The following is a 5,903-nucleotide window of genomic DNA, read 5'->3' as shown; positions in this document are numbered from 1 at the left end:
TTAGTTAACAGAACTTTATGGCTGCTGCTTAACCAGTCTGATATCATTAGCAACAATGACAAACAAGCTAACTCTCCTGGTTGTTTCTCCGGTTGTTTCTCTCTCCAGCCGCTCCCTGGCGGTGTCCTGCTGCTGCTGTGCTGCCCAGTCCAGATAATTTCTCCCATTAGCTTAACAACAGTCCTTAACAGTCCTTCCATGGATGTATAAGAGTCCCTCAGGCTGCTACAACAAGCCAGCTGTTGCATTGGCTATTGCAAGGAGCTATATACTGCTGCTACTCTGCCTTACAGTGGAGAGAATTGAAGATGAATTCTGGAAACTATCATTGGACCAACTCGATGTCAATATTGCATTCTGGTTGTTGATTGGTTAGGGAGGCCGTCCTACCTTGGAGCATCATTTTACGTGTCTTCTCCAAAGAAGAGAGAAAAATTACGCAGCCTTTACACCACTCAGGGGTTTTTTGTTTTTAAAAGCAAATTGTTTTATTGGCATATAAAATTGCCCCCCACCCCTCTGATGTCATCAGACGGGGGACAATGATATAGTTTGATGCGGTATGTTGTAAGATTCCACGTTGGTTTTCCTCCTGTCCTCCCCAAGTATTTCAGTCACCAGCCGCCACTGGCATGGGGGTTGAATGCAGTTCATTTTTGTAGGATACAGCAGAAAGGCCTATATACATAGAGTACATTATACAAACTTTGTATGAAGTTTGGTGTTATTATCGTTTATTTTAAAAATGGAGTGAGAGTGACAGTTTAGTGATAAAGTGCTGTAGAAAAATACAATCAAAACTAAAAGTTGTAGCTCTGCACTACAGTTTTTCCCTTATTAGGGCCCAAATACCTAGCGGTTCGCTCACACTCTCCATTCAAATATATGAGTATTTTTCTGTGTCCAGCTGCAGTTACTTATTGTCTCTACACACCTGACAGTACACATTTCAGTCAAACTTTGACCAGGTTATGTGGGTTAAAATTCTTTCCTTTTCTAAAAATAGACTTGATGAAAATTAGGAAAGTAATTTGTTTTACACACATCAAGAGTTTTCAATTTACTAATTGAAATTCAAGTGAATGGGCCCAAAACTTGCATAATTTTGATGCCACAGGTGTGAGCAAGACAGACATGTCTCACCCTGCAGAAAATTGTCATCCTCACACCGTTGAGATTTGATGCTTCGCCATGACAGAGGAAGTTGCTATAACTTTATTGTAAATGCTCCAGTCTGCACCACACTTTACATGTTTGATAAGACTCCTGGCCTGAACACGTCTACATGACAATATTCCATCAGTGATGCAAACTGGCTGAATAGAGCCCCCTATGAAATTTCAGCAAAGCAGCCCCAGCAGCAGGCAAAATAGAGGACAAAGGAAGTGAAGTATATCTCCTTCTTGCACTGTCTGAAAACATCTACATGCCCGTGACAGAAGCCCTTCGATTGCACCGCAGCCTGACATCCGCGGAGGCGTGAGGGCCCGTTCAACGCTGCTTGCAGCTTTAATTTTAAGTTATATTCTGTTAATAACATTGTGCTGCAACCTCAGACTGGGATTAGTAATTTTAGTTTCTTTTAAGATTTCCCAGTGTGATTGGCTGCATAGATGGCACACACATTCCCATCACGGCTCCCTCACTTAATGAAGCCGATTATGTGAATAGGAAGTCCATTCACAGCATAAATGTACAGGTACATTTAGATTGACTACTGTTTCAAAATGTTAAAGACTGCATCATAGTTCAACTAACATCTGTCATTCTCTGCACTGTCAAGATCATATGTGATGCTGCATACATCATTTCCAATGTGGAGGCCAAGTGGCCTGGGTCTGTTCATGACTCGAGGATATATCGCAAGTCTAACCTGAGCAACAGACTGCAACGTGGTAAGCAGCCTAAAGATTTGCACAATATAATTCACTTGTCTCCCTCCTTTAATACACTCTAATGTATCCACTATACATTACAGGAGAGTTTGATGGCCTTCTGCTGGGTGACAGGGATTACCTATGCCAACCTAGGCTGCTGACCCTTTACCCTGACCCTGAACCAGGCCCCCAACAGAACTTCAACCGGGCTCACTGCAGTACGACAGCCCGGGTGGAGATGACCATAGGCCTGCTGAAAGCCCGTTTCCAGTGCCTACGTCACCTCAGGGTGACCCCTTAGAGGGCCTGTGATATTATTGTGGCATGTGTTGTTCTTCATAATATTGCCACTATTAGAGGAGAGCAACACCCTGCCCTACAAATTGAAGACCCTGATAATGACCCCATCCACCTGCCAGCTATCCAGGACAGCAGAGCAGTCAGAGACACCATATGCCAGAATCACTTTAGAGTTTAAGTCACCATCATCACCACCACCACAGCAGTCAAATAAAGACATAATACACATTTCATTTGGTCTTCTTTATTTCCTACAAATACAAAAGCAAGTTTAGTTTATGTTCCAATAGTTAACAGAATCAACATAATTCACCTGTGACCATGCACCCACCTCTAACTTGTGCTCCAGTATTTCAATTTCCAAATCTGCCTTCCTAATCTGGCGGTCCAAGTATAACATTTCTTTATCGGTTTTCTTTATTTTTTTTTCAGCAGTGTGTTTTTTCAACTGTGTCAATCTGTGCAGTGGAAGTTGAGGGACCCTCCTGCTGCTGCCCAGCCATGCTCTGTTAAAAAGGATGAGAATGTGTTAATACTTCAGTGTAGGCTAATTGTCACACTCTATATTCCACCAGAATGGTAAGAAATGTGAATGGGAAGAGAACTATCAGTAACATATCATGTTACCTCTATAGGCCTTTCTGGATCCCCGTCTGTAAAGGCAGCAGACACAGTTCCCTCGTCCTCTTCATCCTAGATGAGTGATATGTTTCAGTATACTTAAACTACAATTTGGCAAAATCTTTGGAGTATTGCCTACTTACAGTTACAAGATCTGTTATTGCATGAGGGGGCTCCACCAGGCAGATAGCACCATCAGAATCTGTTGGGACAAAAGAAAAAAAAAAGACATGAAAGGGAAATAAATATTTGCATGAATAGGCCAAAAAAAAGATATATAGGCCTAGGCATATTACATTTTATAAAGGCACTTGTGTCTTGGGGGGTGGGCTCAGAGGATGAGCTCAGGGATTCCCTCAGCCACTGGCCTTCCTAAATTCTGGCTTAGGGCCAGCTCCTCTGCCTCCGTTAGAGGTGGCGGTGCTGGGCCACCACCCGTTTTACGGGCATCTGCCTTCTTTCTGTTGGCTAAGTAGAAGTCTGTGTTAGTTTAAATAGGATTAATTATTTAACACAACAGCACAGTCACAGCAACAGCTACTTAATATTTACTTTAAAATGTAAAACATGATCAAAATGAGGTACCCCCATGAAGTTATGCCAAGGTCTTACCTGTTTGAACAATGTTTTTATATTTCATCCTAAACTGCTGCCAAGTGCGCTTCTCCCCCGCGGGATTGCACCTAAATGAAATAAATGAATAGGCTACCATTCAAGCAGTTTTCCCGTGTAATATTATTGTGATTGCAAAGGACTACATTTAAACTTACGCATTGACCCGAGCAGCAATGTTCTCCCACGCTGTCTCCCTCTCTTTTGCAGCTGCAGCGGTATTGCACTTCTTTTTGAAAATGTGTTCAAACTCGCCATATGAGCGCATTAAGATTTCTAATTCTAGTGGGTTGAAAAATGCAGCCTTCCTCTTCCCCGTTGCCATGGTGACTCGTCGAATCAGGGTTCCACTGATGCTGGCTTTTTATAGTTGTGGTGCATGTGCTTAACTCCAGGTGAAACTACTCTGAGTTGATTAAACTGACTCAGCTGTTCTGGATCCGGAAACACAGAGTTTCCTATCTCAGAGTAGATCAACTCAGAGTTCAGGATTAGACTCAGAGTTTGTTGAACCTGCTTTGTGAAACGGACCCCTGTTCCATGACCCAGAAACTGATACATCACCACTTGGAGTGTGAATAGCATGAAAAACACTAAACCTGCAGCTCAGAGAAACCAGCCTGAAAAACATTCTCAAAACAATCTGGTCATAAAAAACAAATATTCCCAGTATTAACCAGGTGATGACAAACATATTTCAGATGACACTTCAGTACTGTTTGCTCTTCCAATCGAGCACATGTATTATGAACCAGGCAGTAAAATGTCTGGAGGGACTTTGGCACTAAAAGGACTGTAACATTGACAGATATCTACTTGCTTTGCACAGAAATTTTGCACACTTTTTGTGCAGGAGGACTGTGGATCTTGTCCCACATCACTTACATTGTAAGTGCATTATGAAGGGATCTTCTAATGGTCAGTTTGAACAGGAGGAATTATTACAACAAGAAGAACATGTTTCACTGTTCATTTGGGCTCCTGACTGTTGTCTTGGAAAATTGTGAACCCGTCCTTTAATTACTAGACTGGTAGTCAGTTCCACCTTATCTTTTTTTTTTTTCTATTTTACATCCCATTTCTGCTAATGACAAAATGTTCCTGCCATATTGATTTTTTTGGAATAAGGAATTTGTCCATTATTTATAAAACACTTTAATATCACATCTGATCTTTCTGAGGGCATTGCAATATTTGGAAAGATTGTGTAACTGTGTTGAGCAGAGACATTTCAACATTTCATTTTTCAAAGCGCCAGTTAGCTAACACACAAATTTGAAATTGCAAAGGAGAAACTCTCTTTAATAAGTGAATATAAAAAACACTTATGTCTGAAATCCAGGATCTGGTTTGAGCAGCTCTGCCTCCAAGAAATGTTTGAATAACTTCAATTTGTTGGGGAGTTGGCTTGTGAATATGATGGTGTTGAATTGTAGTACTCTGCTGGAGAACTCAGTGCAGGTCAGTCTGGATGTGGGCATCAGTAAAGTGTGAATGTAAAAGCTGCAGCATCACCACTTAAGAGGATGCACAACAAACCTCAACATAGATGGACATGACCAACGAACTCCAGGGCGTTTGTGAGTCTGTCTGTTTCCCTTGACAAGAACTGTTCCTCTTTTTTTGTGAATCTGCAGAATATAAGATCACACCTCTCTGGTTCACTCATCATTAGACTTTAGCGAGTTGTTAGTAACTGAACACAGGAGGCGTTTACAGCTGAGATCCAGTGTCAACAAGCGTTTAAAGATGAGGAAGACTCTCTGCATTTGTCTGCTCACCCTGGCTATCGTGATGCTGTTCTGTGCATCAGGAGGTACAGCTCTTCATCTACACTTTTTGCATTGTTTTACATACAGAGTAATGAAGTTATACTAGTCAACAGACTATTGATCTGTAATGTCATTATGACTTTGTGCTTCATGTAACAAATATAAGGTACAATATCTCATGTTTTTACAAAACAATAATAATTTGTACAGTAATGTAGTACCGTACATGAAAGGTTTTCCTCTGACCTATAGACTGCTTCAGACAATAGCATTTAGTGTATAGTTTGTAAAAATAATAATTATTATTACTATTGTTTATTTATGTATTCATCTATTTAGCACATTTTCAAACATAGTTGCAAAGTGCTCGTTCTACTGTTTACATTTGTTTACAATGTGAGATCTGTGAAACACTTTGTATCACACTGACCTGTATGAAAGGTACTATACAAATAAATTGATTAAAAGTAAAAACCAACAGAAGACACAGTAAAAATACTAAAATAATTAGATTACAAGAAGTCAACTCTAAAACAATGAGGGGCATAGACCACAACAAGATAAAAAAAAACAGTAGTTACAATTTAAAGGTCTATATTTATATTCTTGGACTCTACTGGAATATATTTGTATGACTTACAGCTAAAAGCTCCTTATTGATCTTATACTGGCCCTTTATGCAACCTCTTGCAGCTGTAGAGTCTTGCTTCAATAAAAACTA

General features: G+C 40.4%; 2 long non-coding RNA genes across 2 annotated transcripts; one reads left to right on the top strand and one right to left on the bottom strand.

Annotated features, from left to right (window-relative positions):
* Positions 1-1,503: 1,503 nt before the first annotated feature.
* On the top strand, positions 1,504-2,015 carry LOC121887846. The gene is made up of 3 exons (XR_006093074.1): positions 1,504-1,699; positions 1,784-1,895; positions 1,979-2,015. It is a non-coding gene; the product is annotated as an uncharacterized LOC121887846 (long non-coding RNA).
* Positions 2,016-2,507: 492 nt separating this feature from the next.
* LOC121887847 lies at positions 2,508-3,224 on the bottom strand. The gene is made up of 4 exons (XR_006093075.1): positions 3,095-3,224; positions 2,942-3,000; positions 2,805-2,870; positions 2,508-2,683 (listed from the first exon to the last, which is right to left on the bottom strand). It is a non-coding gene; the product is annotated as an uncharacterized LOC121887847 (long non-coding RNA).
* Positions 3,225-5,903: the final 2,679 nt, after the last annotated feature.

The sequence above is a fragment of the Thunnus maccoyii genome, chromosome 21, assembly GCF_910596095.1.
Source record: "Thunnus maccoyii chromosome 21, fThuMac1.1, whole genome shotgun sequence".
In the NCBI taxonomy this organism is placed as follows: Eukaryota; Metazoa; Chordata; class Actinopteri; order Scombriformes; family Scombridae; genus Thunnus; species Thunnus maccoyii.
This window is presented reverse-complemented; position numbering and strand designations above follow the sequence as displayed.